Source organism: Anabrus simplex, chromosome X (genome assembly GCF_040414725.1).
Source record: "Anabrus simplex isolate iqAnaSimp1 chromosome X, ASM4041472v1, whole genome shotgun sequence".
Classification (NCBI taxonomy): domain Eukaryota; kingdom Metazoa; phylum Arthropoda; class Insecta; order Orthoptera; family Tettigoniidae; genus Anabrus; species Anabrus simplex.
Genome location: NC_090279.1, coordinates 215,284,215 through 215,305,206, shown reverse-complemented (window position 1 = coordinate 215,305,206; position 20,992 = coordinate 215,284,215). Strand labels below are relative to the sequence as shown.

Here is a 20,992-nt window from a genome sequence, read left to right as displayed (position 1 = left end):
GAACCCCACTGTCGGCAGCCCTGAAGATGGATTTCCTTGGTTTCCCATTTTCACAGCACGCAAATGCTGGGGCTGTACTTAAAGGACACGGTCGCTTCCTTTCCACTCCTAAACAAATTGTAAACAAATTAAAAAATAAAAACCTCATGCAAATAAACCAGCAACGTTCAGAATAGAAATTAAACCGTCTTATAGGCACAGTGCTTGAAAGACCAGGACGTCCTAAAGTCTGTGAAGTGCCTTGGATTTCCAAAGAACTGGTCATTCTTCCACTCTTATTTCTGATGCTAGAAATCTTTCAAACCAGGGCCAGTTTAACCGGAACAGGACATCGGGGAATAATTCTTCCTAACTTGATACGTATCTCCAGTGCTTGGGCGTGCTGAATGACTGTGCCTCTTTAAGTTCCATCCTCTCGTTTTCTTCCTTTTTTTCATTGCGGATATTTCCCAGTGTGCAGCGCGGGAAATGATTCAAGAAGAAGGGCTGGCTGACTCAGGAGTGGCTTTGTCGGTACTAACAATGACGTAGACATTGTTGTTAGACAGAGAGCATGTGTATGAGTAATATAACAGGGGAGCTGGACGTCGAGAGCGGCACTGCTTCGCCGTCGTGAGTTCAGACTACACTGCAGGTAAGAGGCGTTTTCATTTGTCAATAAGAATCTTTTAAAGGACGATTTTCATTATGTATTTCTATTGCTAAGCCATACAAATTATGCATTACTTTAATATTCATGATCTGGGCTCGTGATGTCAGTTTTCAAAGTTTAGTTTGGGTTTAACGTGCTGGCTACCATTGTAGGGAATTGCGTACTTTTTACTATCAACAGGGTGTAACAAATGCTTTTTATTCCCTAAAATTTAAGTGATATCCAAAGTCTATGAACATTTCTCCGTCAACCATTACTCGTATCCTATCTAAAAACTGCGCGGCTGTGAGCTTGCATCCGGGAGATAGTAGGTTCGAATCCCACTATCGGCAGCCCTGAAGATGGTTTTCCGTGGTTTCCCATTTTCACACCAGGCAAATGCTGGGGCTGTACCTTAATTAAGGCCACGGCCGCTTCCTTCCAACTCCTAGGCCTTTCCTATCCCATCGTCGCCATAAGACCTATCTGTGTCGGTGCGACGTAAAGCCCCTAGCAAAAAAAAAATCTAAAAACTGCACGTGATAACAGTTTAATTTCTGATATTTTATATTATATGTGCTTTTACTGCAAGAGATTTAATAACTCTACTCATATCCGAGTATCTTCGGAAATATTATTGTAGTCCTATCTAGAAAGTGTGCGCAACAAAATTTATACAAACTACAATTTTTGATCATTTATAATATTTCATGCATTTTAACATAAATATGTCTTAGAGCTGTAATGAAATAGCGTTATTGCATCCGGGAGATAGTAGGTTCGAATCCCACTATCGGCAGCCCTGAATATGGTTTTCCGTGGTTTCCCATTTTCACACCAGGCAAATGCTGGGGCTGTACCTTAATTAAGGCCACGGCCGCTTCCTTCCAACTCCTAGACCTTTCCTATCCCATCGTCGCCATAAGACCTATCTGGGTCGGTGCGACGTAAAGCCCCTAGCAAAAAAAAAAAAAAAGAAAAAAAAAGAAATAGCGTTATGAAACAAAATGTGTGAAGGAAGTGTAACCAAAGCAACCGTGCAGGCTGTGATGTAAAATATTGTTACCTAGCAACCGTGCAGGCTGTGATGTAAGGTATCGTTACCTAGCAACCGTACAGGCTGTGATGTAAAATATTGTTACATAGCAACCGTGCAGGCTGTGATGTAAGGTATTGTTACCTAGCAACCGTGCAGGCTGTGATGTAAGGTATTGTTACCTAGCAACCGTGCAGGCTGTGATGTAAGGTATTGTTACCTAGCAACCGTGCAGGCTGTGATGTAAGGTATTGTTACCTAGCAACCGTGCAGGCTGTGATGTAAGGTATTGTTACCTAGCAACCGTGCAGGCTGTGATGTAAGGTATCGTTACCTAGCAACTGTGCAGGCTGTGATGTAAAATATTGTTACCTAGCAACCGTGCAGGCTGTGATGTAAGGTATCGTTACCTAGCAACCGTACAGGCTGTTATGTAAAATATTGTTACCTAGCAACCGTGCAGGCTGTGATGTAAGGTATCGTTACCTAGCAACCGTACAGGCTGTGATGTAAAATATTGTTACCTAGCAACCGTGCAGGCTGTGATGTAAGGTATCGTTACCTAGCAACCGTACAGGCTGTTATGTAAAATATTGTTACCTAGCAACCGTGCAGGCTGGTTTTATGACTGGTGGTCATCTAAAATTAGCAGAGACGGAGAGACATATAAGGCATATTTATGATGGTTTATTTTTTGCAAAGGGAAAGGTGGTTTCTTTCATTGTACGTCTATCAACGGCGACTATCTCTGACTCAGTCGTCATGGTTGTACCGGGAAGAAACAAGGTGTGATAGATCCTAAAACGTTTTAACAATGACATTACACTGACTTAGTTTTTTCATCAGTCATGTTTTACATTTTTTGTTGTTCTGGATGGTATTTTTTTACAATGGAAACTAACAAGCGACAAATAAATTCCTATACAGAGTTAAAAAATAGAATTAGCAATTCAGTTCAGTTAATCTGTTTAACCTACTCATAATATTCTGACAGCAAGAGTATCAACACCAGAAATATGGACGTTAAGTAGAAAGACCTGCATAACGCAACTAAAAGCCGTAAAATAATTACACTGGCAGAAAGAGCACCATGAAATAAGGAATGCGGATATGTTGGCAATATATTTAATTTATTTAATTAATTAGAGGTACAAAACTACTGATTATTATCCGACCAACGCAAATGTGCCATGCTGGTCCATTAATAACCGGTGTAATCGCCTGACATTGTGTCGTACAGGTGCCGGATGTCAGCTTGTGCGATGGAGTTCCATACTTGTTGCACTTGGTGGTCAATACAGGGACGGGTAATGCCGGAGTTGTCGTCCAATGATGTCCCATACGTCCTCGACTGGGAACAGATCCGAAGATCGAACAAGCCAAGGTAACATGTCGACACTTGTAGAGCACGTTGGGTTACAACAGCGGCATGATCCTGTTGGAAAACTCCCCCGGGAATGCTGTTCATGAATGGCAGCACGCACATAGCCTCTCAGACACGAAAAAAAGTTCAAAATTATATTTTAGACAGCTTCAATTTTACGTTATTTTAATAATCATTTAGTCTGCCTCTCTGGTGTAGTGGTTAGTGTGATTACCTGCCACCCCCGGAGGCCCCGGTTGCACTCAGCCTCGGGAGGTCAACTGAGTAGAGGTGGATTCGATTCCCACCTGAGCCATCCTGGAAGTGGTTTTCCTTGGTTTCTCACTTTTCCTCCAGGCAAATGCCAGGATGGCACCTAACTCAAGCCACGACCGCTTCCTTCCCTCTTCCTTGTCTATCCCTTCCAATCTTCCCATCCTCCCACAAGACCGCTGTTCAGCATAACAGGTGAGGCCGGCTGGGCGAGGTACTGGTCCTCCTCCCCGACGGTATCCCCCGACCCAGAGTCTGAAGCTCCAGGAGACTGCCCTTGAGGCGGGATCCCTCGCTGAGTCCGAGGGAAAAACCAACCCTGGAGGGTAAACAGATAAATAAGAATAATCATTTATAAATTTAAAATCTATTTTTAGTTTGATAGAATTTTAATAACACTTTAGGGGGAAATATAAAACAAATTTCACTCACGTGTTTGGTGCGAACGTCACGTTACACCTTCCATCCGATGTGACTGCGAGAGGTTATTGAGGTGTTTCGAGGAGTGTGGTTTACTCTTTTTCACTTTTAAGATCTTTTGAAAAGTAGGCCTTTTTCAAGAATATGCTGTTAACGATGAAACGAGTCAGCAAACATTTTAGTTTCTCAAAATAAATTAAAAGAATTTTTAATCGATTTAGGGAATAAAAATAGGAATTTAGGTAAGTATAGGTTGTAACGCCAGTTTAGGCATATTTAGGTTCTGTAGGACCTTATAAATAAATGAAACTTAATTTTAAGTCATCTGTTAAGGAACAAAATACGTTTTTGTCTAAAACCCGAGGTCTAGTTATTACAGTTCCACTTCTTATCTTGTAAACCACTGAAATTTTGTATCAGTCTTTTGGAAGTTGTTCTGTCTTGTATTATATCTTCTATTATTGGAATTGTTGGCCTTCTGACCCCAACTTGGCTCACTCCGGTGGAATTTGAGGGTGCTCAAATATGTCAGCCTCGTGTCGGTAGATTTACTGACACGTAAGAGAACTCATGCCCAGCTAAATTCCGACACCTCGGCGTCTCCGAAAGCAGTTAGTGGGACGTATAAACGAATCAGTGTCAATCTCTGTCACTTGGACCAACCATTCTTACTTTTGTAAATTTGGTCGAACGCTCGTTTTGTCTATCTGTTGTTATCCATCCTCATTTTGTGACCAAAATATGTAATTCTCCTCTTTCTGATCTTGTGTGGCATTCTTTCATATTCTTCGTTTATGTGTAGATCTTTATTCCTCATGTCAACACTAAGAGCCGTACTAATAAAAAGTCCTTATACACTTGTTTTACACTGGTATAGTTATCCACGACCGCCTCTGTGGTGTAGTGGTTAGTATGATTAGCTGCCACCCCCGGAGGCCCGGGTTCGATTCCTGGCTCTGCCACGAAATTTGAAAAGTGGTACGAGGGATGGAACGGGGTCCACTCAACCTCGGGAGGTCAACTGAGTACAGGTGGGTTCGATTCCCACCTCAGCCATCCTGGAAGTGGTTTTCTGTGGTTTCCCACTTCTCGTCCAGGCAAATGCCGGGATGGTACTGACTTAAGAACACGGCCGATTCCTTCCCTCTTCCTTGTCTATCCCTGCCAATTTTTCCATCCCCCCACAAGGTCCCTGTTCAGCATAATAGGTGAGGTCGTCTGGGCGATGTATTGGTCCTCCTCCCCAGTTGTATCCCCGGCCCAGAGTCTGAAGGTCCAGGACACTGCCCTTAAGGCGGTAGAGGTGGGATCCGAGGGAAAAACCGACCCTGGAGGGTAAACAGATAAAGAAGGAGAATAAGAGTCATCCATTGAATAAACCTCGCATATGCGGTGCGTATTTCTTCATGTTCATGATCGCTTCTGCTCGTTATCTAGGAGCAAAACCTTTCAAGAAGCCGCATGGCAATACGAATACAATATATCAGAATGCTCGAATAACCAAGAACAGAACAGTAATACACATATATCAGCGGTATATTGCTCTCAGTAGTAATAATTATGTTACTGATAATAATTACAAACCTCATTCCGCGCTCATGTCTGTAGTGATGTGAGAACATGAAGTTCGCAAAATACAGAGCTATTTATGTCTCTGGTAATAATGACAGTTCGTCATCTAGGAGTTTTTACGAACTTGTCCAGCCTCCTATGTTACAAATATCGTGGAGATCATCAACGTTGTTTTCCATTCTTTCAATGTGTACTTAGGCCCTATTACCGACGCGAGTAATAGCTTTTATCTTAGTTTACCGGGCGAGTTGGCCGCGAGGTCAGGGGCGCGCGGCTGGTGAGCTTGCATCCGGGAGACAGTGGGTTCGAATCCCACTGTCGGCACCCTGAAGATGGTTTTCCGTGGTTTCCCATTTTCACACCAGCCAAATGCTGGGGTTGTACCTTAATTAAGGTCATGGCCGCTTCCTTCCAACTCCTAGGCCTTTCCTATCCCATCGTCGCCATAAGGCCTATCTGTGTAGGCGCGACGTAAATCCACTAGCAAAAATAATGTTAGTTTAATGTTACGTAAACCGAGATGACAGTTAAGTTTGTTCACCAACAATATTATCTCGGCTTAAAGTTTTACCGGAGATTGGTTGGCGGGTAAAATGGAAATCTAAGATAATAGCTTTCCGAGATGGCTGCTCGTAGACGGCTGGAATATCTAATTGCTAGAGAAAATCACAGCGACGAGTGATATGATCAAGATCATGCATTTAATAAACGTCCTGGGTGGATGGAAGTACGTACGAGGACACTGTCGGTGTTATCCACGATCGAACATAACCCAATACATGGGTAGGTCTAGGATGAATTCTCGATTATATCTTGTACGGCACACGACTGGTGACTTTGCTATGAAGAATTAAGGAATGCTGCCTTATATTTTGAGTGAAATATACAATGTGAAGGCTATAATTTGTTTTCTTATTCTTTATGTTGTTAATGCTTTCTGCCACCAAATTCAATAACAATTCGCTCTCTTGGAAAGAATATTGGCTTCTTTCTTCGTCTCCGCTCAATAGAGAACATCATTTATGCAAATTATTTACAAACCCCGAATGGAATCACTTGTTAACGTTGCGACAGTATGAAAGAATTGCGGTTCAAACTCAGACCGAAACGAAAATTTAGTTTTGGTAAACGGAGATAATAAATTCTGTGGTGAATAATGGGCCTTAACGTGTAAGTAAGATATTTTAACACTGAACACTCGTTGTTTCTTTTTCGTTACTCGCTGCTATATAACAAGAGTTCTGGTCTCAGTGAATAACTATAACAGATGGCTTATATACGGTTTATTAGTAAAACTGTAAGTAAACATTTCGTTGACAGCGAAACGTAAGCAACAGATGAACAGAATAATAATCCGGATTGTAGAAAGGAAAGAAAAAGCTCGAGAAAAACAAATTGGAATACTAGATTAAGAGCAGGAAGGTGGAACAGAAGATGGTGAATAGTCTGGATGTGTAGGCAGTAACACCTTAGAATGCAAAACTTACTGAAGCCACTCACAAGTACAGTCTACCCTGCATAACCGTGATGCTACGAGTTTTACATAAACATTCGGGGCACGCCCCATTAATATAGTCTACCAACACAGCGGTGGGGCTATGAGTTTTGCATAAACGTAGGCGTACGGCCCATAAGGCGACACTTCGGAGATAAAAAATGATATATACTCCACCAGCACAACGGTGATGCTATGTGTTTTGCCTAAACATTAAGGGTACGGCCCATTAATATAGTCTACCAGCACAACGGTGATGCTATGTGCTTTGCCTAAACATTAAGGGTACGCTCCATTAATATACTCTACCAGCACAGCGGTGATACTATGAGTTTTGCATAAACTTTGGGGGTGCGGCGCATCAGAAGTCCCTACAATTTATATTACTCTCGCTACACTACGGCACAGCCTGCGAGACGACACTTAATAATAACCAAATTAGTTTGCACTCTAATCTATCACCGCACAAAAATACGGGGTCTAATAATGAGCAGGAAAAAGAAGAATGTAGAAGAGGATGAAGCATTAGAAGGCTTACAGAATGACAATGTCGATGAGAAGAAGACATGGCTATGAAAACAAAACTGTCTCCATGATTCTCCGGAAAGGAAGGCAGAATCAACTCAAGGCAGTTACTAATTTCAACATTTTAGGAGTTACTTTCCAGACTTAAGTAACAATTTCAGCTCACACCTAACCAACGGACTGAACGCCACAATAAAGGCTATGACCCAGGCAAACTATCCGTCGCAATGGCCATAAAGGCAGACAAGACCAGTAGCGGTATATGGCTTGGAAGATGTGTGGCCCGTTTTACGAGCTAGGGATTAGTTCCATGTAAAGTACATCTGTTTGTCATTTGCCTTCGACGTAATAGTAATCAAACAGTGCTTTGTGTGTGACGTCGACTGAGCCAACACGTTCAGTGCATCTGGGGCGGCAGAGGAGACTCCGCCTGTCTGTTACCCCGATCTTTGAGCGGTAAGTTAAAGCAACACGATCATAGCGTAGTAATTATTCATGATGTCCTCGGTAGTTGTTTGTCTGTGTTTGTGCGAGCTGTGTCGTTTGCTTTACGCCGCACCGACACAGGTAGATCAAAGTGCTAGGACTGGGAAGGAAGCGGCCGCGGCCTTAAGCCCCAGTATTTTCCTGGCGTGAAAATGGAAAACCGCGGAAAACCATCTTGAGGGCTGCCGACAGTGGAGTTCGGACCCACTATCTCCCAGATGGCAGCTCGTAGCTGCGCGCCCCCAACTGCACGGAAAACTTGTCCGGTGTTTAGGTATGTAATAAATGTTTTCATTCCTCCCCTGAAGGGGGAGGCGGGCCTCTTAGACGGTGACGCCACCTCTCAGGCCAGAAGATTTGTGTCGGAGGAGGTGAGAGGGTTGGCGGCCGTGACCTATACTAGGCACTGCCCCGGCATTCGCCTTAGTGCAGGAGAATAGAAAACCACGGAAGACCATTGTCAGGACACCGGACGGTGAGAATCAGCCCTCTCCGTCTCCCGAGTACAGAGGCGTAGCCGTGGTCACTTGTGGGCCGACATGCACTCTCCACGAGCCGACCTGTGTATATAATACATTAATATACCATAAAGCGAAATCGTGCAGTGGCAATTTTAGTGAAGTAATTCAGTGTTCTCTAGCCTCACCTCGCCTAAACCGTCAATGACAGGCGACAAGTCCGGGACAGGATACACAAGCGGTCATGGTTTAGTTTCCAATAAAACATCAACATATTTTGGGATTAATCACGCAATAAATTGTTCAGTCACCTCAATAATACTATTAACATATATTATTATCAGCCAGTACTGATCTGCAGTCGCCCAGGTGGCAGATTCCCTATCTGTTGTTTTCCTAGTCTTTTCTTAAATAATCGCAAACAATTTGGAAATTTATCGAACACCTCCCTTAGTAAATTATTCGAATCCCTAACTCCTCTCCCTATAAAAAGATATTTGCTCCAATTTGTCCTCTTGAATTCCAAATTTATCTTTATATTTTTATCTTTCCTAATTTTAAAACCACCCCTCAGGCATCTTCGTCTATTAATGTCATTCCACGCCATCTTTCCACTGACACCTCGAAAGATACCACTTAGTCGAGCAGCTCGTCTCCTTTCTCCCAAGTCTTCCCTGCCCGAAACTTTGTAACAGTTTCGTAACGCTACTCTTTTGTCGGAAATCACCCAGAAAAAATCGATCTGCTTTCCTTTGGATTTTTTCCAGTTTTCGAAATGAAGTAATTCTGCTGAGAGTCTCATAGACTGGAACCATAACTCTACTTGAGGGGTCTTACCAGACACTTATATCCCCTCTCCTTTACATCCTTACTACAACTCCTGAATACCCTCATAACCATATGCAGAGTTCTGTACCCTTTATTTACAATCACATTTATGTGATTACCCCAATGCAGATCTTTTCTTATATCAACACTTAGGTACTTACAATGATCCCCAAAAGGAACTTTCACCCCATCAACGCAGTAACTAAAACTGAGAGGACTTTTCCTATTTGTGAAACTCACAACCTGACTTTTAACCCCGTTTATCAACATACCATTGCCTACTGTCCATCTCACAGCATTATCGAGGTCATTTTATAGTTGCTTACAATCTTGTAACTTATTTATTATTGTTTCGGGCTGTCAGTGGAGAAATGGCTTGGAATGACATCAGTAGACGAATAAGTTTAAGATTTGTTTTTAAAAGTACGAAAGATCAAAATATAAAGATAAAATTGCAAATAAACGGGACAAATAGGGGAAAATATAAATTTGTAGGGAGAGGTGTTAGGGATTGGAATAATTTAGCAAGAGAGATGTTCGATACGTTTCCAACCTCTTCGAAATCATTTAAGAAAATACTAGATAAACAAGTAACTGGGTGCACGGCCGACTGGATCCCTCGCTGCGCTCCTTATACCGGCCTTGTGAAGCCCAGCATAAAGCTGTAATTGGAAAGTTTCACCATAATGCTGCTGGAGCGCTGGCCTCCTAGTATACCGCAAATTGCCGCATTTCCAGTTTTATTTATATTGTTTTGCTGCCGTAAATTTTGCCAATGAGGTGCTTGTTGGTGTGATATCGAAAGCTGATAGTTATGCGCTAGTGAGTTTAATGTTTTATTGTGTAGTGTGGTAATTATATTTTTTAAATTGTGTTTACAAATCTTGGAATTTGTGACATTATTGTACCCCGTTTTGTACTTCGAGCAGAAATTTTCTGCAAACAAGAACAAATGTAATGAATGGCTCAAAGTGATTTATCGCTGTAACTTCGTCCTAAACAAGAATTTTAATTCACGGGCTATTTCGTTTTTTAAATGGTGTAGTGATTTGCTCTTTTTTAACTGTGTTTGGAAATATTCGAATATGTATTGCAGTGTGCCTTTTTGTATTTCAAACAGAAAAAAAGCAAAGGGATACTATTATTTCACGAATTTTCTGTAGAACAGGACAAAACTACGGAGTGACTCAAAGCAGTTAGCACTTTCATCTTAGTTTTCCGTTTCTGTATCGGGTATTTATCTTCTTTCTTAATCTGTTTTCCTCTCCAGGGTTGGCTTTTTCCTCGGACTCAGCGAGGAATCCCACCTCCACCACATCAAGGGTAGTGTCCTGGAGCGTGAGAATTCCGGTCGGGAGATACAACTGGGGAGGATGACCAGTACCTCGCCTAGGCGGCCGCAACTGCTATGCTGAACAGGGGCCTTGTGTTGGGGATGGGAAGATTGGAGGAGATAGAGAAGGAAGTGGCCGTGGCCTTAAGTAAGCTACCATCCCCGTACTTGCCTGGAGGAGAAGTGGGAAACTATGGAAAACCACTTCGAGGATGGCTGAGGTGGGAATCAATCTCCCCTCTACTCAGTTGATCTCCCAAGGCTGAGTGGATCCCGTTCCAGACCTCATACCACTTTTAAAATTTCGTGGCAGGGCTAGGAATCGAATACGGGCCTCCGGGGGTGGCAGCTAATGACGCTAATAGGGTATTTTTTACCTCTAAATTTTCTTTCATTGAATAATGCTTTAGGCGGAGTCGTATTTGCCATTTGACAGCAACATAACACATTTTAATCCAAGATAATCTGAACTTTAAAAACACTGACAAGTAAGAACCATTACTGTTATGACGACAAAGCTAAAGTATGAAGTGTTGTTACCCGAGCAATGAACAGTTTACAATGTATTTACTCAAAATACTTTTCTCTCGCTGAACTTTTATTTAAAATTCTTCTTCTTGTTTTTCCTATTTGTTTTACGTCGCACCGACACAGATAGGTCTTATGGCGACGGTGAGATAGGAAAGGGCTAGGAGTGTAATTAAGGTACAGCCTGATGTGAAAATGGGAAACAACGGAAAACCATATTCAGGGCTATCGACTGTGGGGTTCGAACCCACTATCTCCCGGATGACCGAGCTCGATAGCTGCACTCGCTTAATTGCGGCCAGTATCCAGTATTCGGGAGATAGTAGGTTCGAACCCCACTGTCGGCAGCCCTGAAGATGGTTTTCCGTGATTTCCCATTTTCACACCAGGCAAATGCTGGGGCTGTACCTTAATTAAGGCCACGGCCGCTTCCTTCCCACTCCCAGCCATTTCCTCTCCCATCGTCGCCATAAGACCTATCTGTGTCAGTGCGACGTTAAGCAAATAGCAAAAAAAAATTTTAAAAAATTAAAAAAATATATATATATCTTCCGGATGCAAGCTCACAGCTGCGTGTCGCTAACCACACGGCCAACTGGCCCGGTATTTAAAATTCTAGTGCAAGGTATGACTGAAACGTAATCTCAAACTCTACATATTGAAATGAAAATTTAAACATGTTTGAGTCAAAAATTTATGTTACTTTTACAACGAATATTGAAAAAGTAGGATTTTATGTTTTGTCCAGCCCCCTTTCCTGAGAACAGCACTTGAAGAATTTTAAAACTCTAATTGAACAATGACTCTTGATCTGAAGGTTAACATCAGGAGACAAAAGTATTGTGGTAAGTTCTGCTATGTATCTAAATGCCACGAAAATAAAAGCGATTACAATTTTTCCTCAATCTTAAGCAACATGAGTTGGACTACTCCATCTCTCCGCAGTTTCATTTCACGACATTATTTTGGTAAATATTAACGAAAGCAACCTTTAAAATTAATTAACAGCATCATAGCTCTAAATTATCTTAAATCGGCAATCAAAGTCAATAGCTTTTCCATAAAGAAGTATGCACTTCTAGCTTTAAGTAGATAGGCCGCCAGCGCCACGTGTCGAGCTGTGTAACTACCCGATTGTCAAGGAGCTAGCTAGAGCGACGCATCAAGTCGGCCGTGCTGGGTGACAGCCTGAAATGCAGATCAATGATGATTGATTGAGGTCGAAGTATTTTCTTGCAGTTCATCAATGTCCGTTATCAATACGTGCCCATACCACTCAAGTTCATGAAGCTTATCATCATATTCTGAATTGCTGTTTTGCTAAGGCGGGGAGGGTCTCTAATAATGATACTTATTAGATCCCGGATGTTTATACAGTAACAGGTTAGAATCCAAACCAACTTACCTGGTAGGAAGTTCCTCCACCAGCTCTTCCGTAGTGTAGCGAGAGTGACATAAACTGTAGGGGTTCTAATAAGCCGGGAACCAAATACTTATACAAATCTCATAGCAGAACTGTTGTCCGGGTAGCGTATACTTGTTATTTGCTTCAGTATATTTGCATTCTAACTTAATATATCCTAAACATGCGGGATTTAATAATAATAATAATAATAATAATAATAATAATAATAATAATACTGAGCTCGATAGCTGCAGTCGCTTAATTGCGGCCAGTATCCAGTATTCGGGAGATTGTGGGTTCGAACCCCACTGTCGGCAGCCCTGAAGATGGTTTTCCGTGATTTCCCATTTTCACACCAGGCAAATGCTGGGGCTGTACCTTAATTATGGCCACGGCCGCTTCCTTCCCACTCCTAGCCCTTCCCTGTCCCATCGTCGCCGTAAGACCTATCTGTGTCCGTGCGACGTAAAGCAAGTAAAAAAAAAAAAAAAAAACAATAATAATAAGCCAAAGTTATTGGGTTCGAAACTCGCGGCACTGTCCGATGAATGGAGCACGTGATGATATGAGAGTTAGTAGCGCTTGTCTCGTGGCTCGGTGCAGTGGGAGGTGTAGCAGTGTGCGAGCTGGTTCCTGCCTCTCACCACCCGCAGGTATGTGTTCCACTTCTTGTAATCTTGTAGTGTCTCCGTTGTTCCGCCTTTTCTTCTTCCGACCTTGAGTATAATAATGTCCGCCTCTGTGCTGTAGTGGTTATTGTGATTAGTTGCCACCCCCGAAGGCCCGAGTTCGGTTCCCACCTCTGCCACGAAAATTGACAAGTAGTACGAGGGCTGGAACGGGGTCTGCTCAGCCTCGGGAGGTCAGCTGATTAGAGGGGGCTTCGATTCCCTTCTTAGCCATCTTCGAAATGGTTTAGTGTGGTTTCCCACTTCTCCTCCAGGCAAATGCCGGGATGGTACCTAACTTAAGGCGACGGCCGCTTCCTTCCAATCTTTCTGTCCCCTGCACAAGGCCGGCAGGTTAAATACATTTACTTGGTAAATAACATAACACAAAGAACTAACTTAGCCCAGTGAAAGAAACGTTGGTATTATCTCCCGCGGCCTTAAGCCCCAGTATTTTCCTGGTGTGAAAATGGGAAACCACGGAAAACCATCTTCAGGGCTGCCGACAGTGGGATTCGAAACCACTATCTCCCGAGTGCAAGCTCACAGCTGCGCGGCCTTAACCCCACGGCCACTTTGCCCGGTACAATTACATAGAAGTACGGCATGATAATGCAATTAAAAATCATTTAGTATTTGAATACACACTATGAAACTAACAGACACTAAAGTGACTGCCAGATTGACAAATGCGCGCGGCAAGCAGGTGAATTATAACTCAGTGGCCACGACCTTGGCCAAAATTTGTACCCCTACTACCCTTCCTCAAAGCACATGCAACGTCTCCATACTTGCCGTAGTGCTATACAAATTGGTTAGCCGCGACGAACAGCATTTTGTGCGTATTTCCGTCAATAATTATGTTAATAATTAAAGAAAATAAACGAAGGAATTAGCAGATAAGATAAGAAGGTTTGTACAAAGAGCTTTTTTAAAATAATTCCTAGTTCCTGCTGGCTAAATTGGAATAGAAATGTAATGTTTACTCCTCGCCGCACCCCCTAATCGCCGCTACGGTTTGTAGACACACCAAAGATGTAGAAAAGGAAATCTAATAACTTATTCATTTATACACGTGTAGATTGTGACGGTGCTAAGCGTGTAATTTAAATTTCATTTTCCCTGTTCGAAATTGATACCATGCGGTAGTCCAATTTTATGACAGTCACGAACCACTTCCATGTATTAATAACGACTGGGGAACATTATCTACCCTCTTTATCCCTAGGACACTACTAGCTTTATCTTATTTCCATCTGCTTCGCCTTTAGCGGAGTTTTATTCAGTAATTAATAATAATAATAATAATAATAATAATAATAATAATAATAATAATAATAATAATAATAATAATAATAATAATAATAATAATAATAATAATCTATGGTCTCAGCTACCCTGTGCAGACATTTCAGTTCGACGCCATCTGGCTGTGTGCTCGTCAATTTCGACGTTCCGGTTTACTCTAGACTCACTAGATGGCAGTGTAAGCCGAACTTCTGCTGGGCGCCTGTGGCTGAGTGTTAAAGAATGTGTCTCACATGCCGCCATAGCACGACATATTAATGATGATGTTGTTATTATTATTAATCATCATCATTTGAAATCAAAACAGGAGTCAGACAAGGAGATGGATTATCTCCCTCACTGTTTAATTTTGTTCTGGAAAAAGTGATTAGGACTTGGCAAAATGAAACTAAAGGTATAAATGTTGGTAGATACATATAAAACAAAATTCACCTTAATCGCCTAGGATTTGGTGATGACATTGCTATCCTATGCAACAGCAGAACTGTAGAAAAGGTCCATTAAATAGCAGCCAAAACAGGACTCCAAATTTTTTATGAATAGACAAAGTACATGGAAGGGACTAGATGAGATCTCAACAGTCGGCCGTTAATCACCAAATTCTTCTCATTTTTAACTAATAATTTATACATGATGTATTGCTTCTGATACGAATAAATCAAACCATATGTGGAAATATCGCTCAAGTAGACAAAGTTAAGCATCTAGTGAAATTGTTGAACCAACAAACTAACAAAGAATTGAACAATTTCAAAGAACATACAAAATTACTTGGAATAGGTAGAAGTATGTCAACAAAGGCAAAATTACCACATTATAACACAGTAGTTAAAAGAGAAGTCCTTTGTGCATCTGAAACTGTTATAATTGGTGGCAAATCTCGAAAAACAAGAAAGAAAACTCCTCAGGAAAATCTCAGGGGCCAATGTGCGAAAATCGAATTAGCAAGAAAAAGAAATCACATAAACTCTATCAAGTGACAGAAAAAGTCACAGATGCAATCAGGAAACGACGATGGTCGCTTACATACATACATAACAGGCTCACAAATTAATTTAGCCTTATCAATGAAAATCACAATAATTGGCTAAAAGAAATCAGCAAATATCTAAATGAAATTGGAATCAATAAAGAAACCATTCAAGAAAGAATAAAATTCAGAATTTTAATTCGCAAACGAAAATTGTCTCTAAAGCCAATCCGACTAAATACAGGATGGACTGGACAGCGTAAAAAGAAAGACAGCGAGAGGATGAAGAGATATTGGGAAGAGAAGAAGAAAAGTGCTAATAAATTCAAACCAGCTGCTTGGTTCGGCATAACGAATCAAGAAAATAATAATAATAATAGCTTATGAGATTAGGCGTAAGTTACGACAGGCAATCAAGAGACAATGAACATTGATAGTAAAATGAGTTGTTGGTTCAAAGACTGTTAGGCTGCAATCTTTCACCTTACATCCTTCACTTATTGCAAGATGGCAGGGAGCGATCCTATCACGTGGAAATGTAGTTTTCCCACAACTTGGTTTCAATCGCAGATTGTGCTGAAAGCCTGCAATCTAGCAACTTGGAACTTCAAAATAGGCACAGTGAGTATGATACGAACATTAAAGTGTTACTAGTAGGTAAGAAACCTATCAGAACTGAATATCAGGTTGGAAATATAAAACTGGAACGTTTTTGTAAGACAACTCTTTTGTCGGTATCACCCAGAACAAGTCATGTTGCTGTCCTTAGGATCATTTTCTTCAGTTGTCGAAGCAAGTAGAACCATGGAGACTCACCAGGGACTTCACATCTTTACTACGACCCCTAAATACGCTCATAACCACGTGAAGAGATCTGTAACCTCTGTTAACAATCTCGCTAATGAAGATCTACACCTAGCTACTTAGAGTGGCTCCCATGACGTGCTTTCACCCTATCAACGCAGTCATTAAAACTGAAAGGACATTTTCCTCTTTGTGAAACTGGCAACCTGATTTTTGAACCCGTTTACAATCATGTCATTGCCTGCTCTGCATCCGGGAGATAATGGGTTCGAACCCCACTATCGGCAGGCCTGAAGATGGTTTTCCGTGGTTTCCCATTTTCACACCAGCCTATTGCTGGAGCTGTACATCAATTAAGGCCATAGTCGCTTCCTTCGAATTCCTATCCCATCGTCACCATAAGAGTTATCTGCGTCGGTGCAATCCTATAACTGATTCTGTATCAACTGTGATTGCACTTCTTTGATCATATCATTTCCGTACATAACAAAAGTAACGCTGCCTTTATCATGACAGGATCACGTGTTGCTTCACTCATTGAATCACTCTTTTGTTCTCATTTTCGTCGGTGTTCTCTCATGATGTGCCCTATCAAAAGCTATACAATGTATTTGCCCTCCAGAATGTGAAGTCTGCTATATCTTGAGCCTCACTGGAACAACATTTCCTAAAGCCGAACTGCAGCTGTTCGTCCTCCAACTTCTCTTCTTCATGAAATGTGCCCCAAGTATGTCAGGAAGGCGCCATTAATCCTCTTCATGGGATAATCCTCGGTTTCTTGTTTGAGGCTACGCCACGCGCAAGCCCAGTCTTCTCCCTCGAGTTAACAGAGAGCCCACATCACGTCAAGTGGTTCTTCCTGTTCTTATCTCATCATCTTTAATTACTGCTCCACCACAACATCTCATATCGTGTGCATCACAGAGGAAGGGCCGTTCCTTTAAAGTGATTACAGCTGTGGATATATTACATCAGCTTCGAGTCACTTCCGGGATTTTGACGTAAATATGTCTTATGGCTGGGGGGGGGGGGGATCATTGGAAAATTTGAGTAACGTGACGTGACAAAATGTGTGACGGAAGTGTAACCATAGCAACATTGCATGTTGGGATGTAAGGTATCGATGGATGGTCGAACAATGTCACCTGGCAACCTGTAGGCTGTGATGTGAGGTATAGATGGTCAAACAATGTCACCTGGAAACCTGCAGGCTGTGATGTGAGATATAGATGGTCGAACAATGTCACCTGGAAACCTGCAGGCTGTGATGTAAGGTATAGATGGTCGAACAATGTCACCTGGCAACCTGCAGGCTGTGATGTAAGGTATAGATGGTCGAACAATGTCACCTGGCAACCTGCAGGCTGTGATGTAAGGTATAGATGGTCGAACAATGTCACCTGGCAACCTGCAGGCTGTGATGTAAGGTATAGATGGTCGAACAATGTCACCTGGCAACCTGCAGGCTGTGATGTGAGGTATAGATGGTCGAACAATGTCACCTGGCAACCTGTAGGCTGTGATGTGAGGTATAGATGGTCGAACAATGTCACCTGGAAACCTGCAGGCTGTGATGTGAGATATAGATGGTCGAACAATGTCACCTGGCAACCTGCAGGCTGTGATGTAAGGTATAGATGGTCGAACAATGTCACCTAACAACCTGCAGGCTGTGATGTGAGGTATAGATGGTCAAACAATGTCACCTGGAAACCTGCAGGCTGTAATGTGAGGTATAGATGGTCGAACAATGTTACCTGGCAACCTGCAGGCTGTAATGTGAGGTATAGATGGTCGAACAATGTCACCTGGAAACCTGCAGGCTGTAATGTGGGGTATGGATGTTTGGTCGAACAATGTCACCTGGCAACCTGCAGGCTGTAATGTGAGGTATAGATGGTCGAACAATGTCACCTGGCAACCTGTAGGCTGTGATGTGAGGTGTAGATGGTCGAACAATGTCACCTGGCAACCTGCAGGCTGTGATGTGAGATATAGATGGTCGAACAATGTCACCTGGCAACCTGTAGGCTGTGATGTGAGGTATAGATGGTCGAACAATGTCACCTGGCAACCTGCAGGCTGTGATGTGAGGTATAGATGGTCGAACAATGTCACCTGGCAACCTCTAGGCTGTAATGTGGGGTATGGATGTATGGTCGAACAATGTCACCTGGCGACCTGCAGGCTGTGATGTGAGGTATAGATGGTCGAACAATGTCACCTGGCAACCTGTAGGCTGTGATGTGAGGTATAGATGGTCGAACAATGTCACCTGGCAACCTGCAGGCTGTGATGTGAGGTAAAGATGGTCGAACAATGTCACCTAACAACCTGCAGGCTGTGATGTGAGGTATAGATGGTCAAACAATGTCACCTGGAAACCTGCAGGCTGTAATGTGAGGTATGGATGTATGGTCGAACAATGTCACCTGGCAACCTGCAGGCTGTAATGTGAGGTATGGATGTATGGTCGAACAATGTCACCTGGCAACCTGCAGGCTGTGTCTTATAGCTGGTTGTCATCTGAAATTAGCAGCCGTTGATGGATGACCATGACAGGGAGACATATTTATGATAATTCGATTTTTGCAAAGGGAAACGTGGTTTATTTTTATTTATTTATTTAACTAATCTTGTGTATCCGTTGTATGTAACAGCAGCAGTAATCTAATGTAGATGAGTGGCAACAGAGGAGACAAAGCACATCACAACCTACAACAATAGTCATCCACTGTATTTATATTGTTGATAAAGTTTAGGGACTTCCCACATTGGAGGCCAACGAGCTAGAATGACAGAGAGGCGGGAGCGCTGCCTGGCTGAGGCTAGTTGAACGAACGTCCGCCATGTTTTCAGTGGTCACATAAGCAAGGGGCGAGGCTACAAAAACTATTGAAAATACGCATTATAGCATCAGTGGTGTAAAATTAAAGACCGTTAGCCGGAAGCATAGGGCATTAATAATCATAGAGTGCGAATTACGCCACTTCATCGATGTTACGGCGCGAGGCCAGCATCACGATCAGTTGGTTATAGGATAGTTCGAAAAGGAAATAAGCAGAACCGACATACAGTGACATACGATCAGGTCGCGAAATACGAGCACGAACCTATTTATTTACTTTTACTACGAACACATTCAAAGGTTTTCAGAGGATGGGAAAGGGTTAGGATTAGGAGGGAAGCGGCCGTGGTCTTAGTTAGGGTAGAGCCTCATTATTCGCGTGGTGTAAAAATGGGAAACCAACTCGCTCGGTGTATAATACACACGTCATAAATTCCACGAACACCAGGAAAATACTGTATTCACCATGCTTGGTGTACTTTTGCTGATATAGGCGTACAACAAATCAATGCCCAAGCACAACTCTTCAGGACCATTATGGAAAAAAGAAGAACCTGAATATCAAACTTCAAAACATCGTACACCAGCACAGCACCATATGGCAACAAGAAATGAAACAAGTACCAAGAAATCATCGATAATGACATTATCAATCCACCTTACTCAGTTTAGTACAGCTGTCCGCTGTCTGGCATTCTTGAAGGCGAGAATCTAAGTTTTCAGTTCTTAAAAACACACGATGTTTGATCGCCACGTCATCTCATCATATTCTCGCGCCAAGTGGCTTTGTTTTGACAACTTGAAACATGGCTGTCCTTTATCAAATTGCCTCCCTCTCGTTGGGCTCATAGAGCATTCAGTGCCAAGGCTTCCAACCCCCGTCATCCTTCGAGTCATATTTCATGTTCATTATCTTCCTAATCAATAGCGGCTGATAACCATGAGGTTTTGCACCGCTTTGACCACTGAACATTACTTCCAGGACAGCGTTGTTCGCCATTGATGGATTTAGTACAGTAACAAAACTCCATTATTATAAGTCATACGGCAAAAATGTATAGCGCATACAGATTTAAACATATATTTTTTAATAACTGTTGTTACGTACAGTTTTAAGATAGAACCAGTCTTTCCGGAGATATTTGGACATTCGTGAAAAATGTAATGTTTTCGAACATCTCCCATTATTATTTTCTTGAACACTAAATAGGTATGGAACGTGAAAAATTCGTAATTATATTTTTCATAACTTTTCTTGTTCTTTGTTTGTTTGTTTGTTTGTTTCTTCGTTATGACCATTGAAAGAGCGCGTATGAACTTGTTCCTTGGCTTGATGGTTTTCGCCTTCTTATCCTCCCGAAATCTCTTCATGAATCCACTGTGTTGCATCTTGCGTTCTTCCTACCAGTTTTCTTTTAAGATTTCTCCACGAATTTGTGCTTGGCTGCTATTGTACTAAAGCCTTCACGATCTTTTGTGATGTCGTCCGTGATATTAATTTCTTGGAGGTCTGCTTTAGTTTTTTAAAATCTTCTTTGAGTAGATTATTTTGAATAATCTTTCGGTGTGTCTGTCGCTGTCCATTCTATAGATATGGCCTTAGAATTTCAGGCGTCTCTTGCGTACGGCATCATTGAACCTTTCAGTTACCATGGTCGTGTGACTGCATGCGCGGTGAGAGGTGCGGAGGGTAAGTATCGCTTCTGCGCATGCGCCAGTCTCAAGTCTCAAGGCCTGACAATAAACACCGGTTCCAGCCGCGGTGATTCTTGTGAACTAAGAGCTGCTGTGTGGCTGCGCAATTTTGCTTTCGTTACACACTTATTGTCAGTACTGTATTGAATAGGTTGAACCTCCTTTCCAGTTATTTAATTTTTAACATCAATAATTTCAATACGGAACAATGACATTTTTATCTTTAAAAGAGCTCGCACTGTTTATCACGACTAATGTTTGTACCTTAGTGTTACTCGTGCCGTACCTCTCGTGAGCCGCACACAGGTCCGCTCTTCTCCCCTAAATCCACATTCCATGGGACTAT

At 42.2% G+C, this 20,992-nt stretch overlaps 1 protein-coding gene across 4 annotated transcripts in view; it reads left to right on the top strand.

Moving 5' to 3' along the window:
* Window positions 1-574: 574 nt before the first annotated feature.
* LOC136886792 (apolipoprotein D) overlaps window positions 575-20,992 on the top strand; it is a 36,105-nt gene continuing 15,687 nt past the window's right edge. The window contains exon 1 of one of the 4 annotated variants that reach the window (XM_068230485.1): window positions 575-634. The gene's annotated coding sequence lies outside the window, so the exon portion shown is untranslated. Of the gene's footprint in view, window positions 635-7,739; window positions 7,772-10,464; window positions 10,569-12,957; window positions 13,007-20,992 lie in introns of those variants that run through there. The other 3 variants (XM_068230487.1, XM_068230488.1, XM_068230486.1) reach the window with 3 other exon arrangements.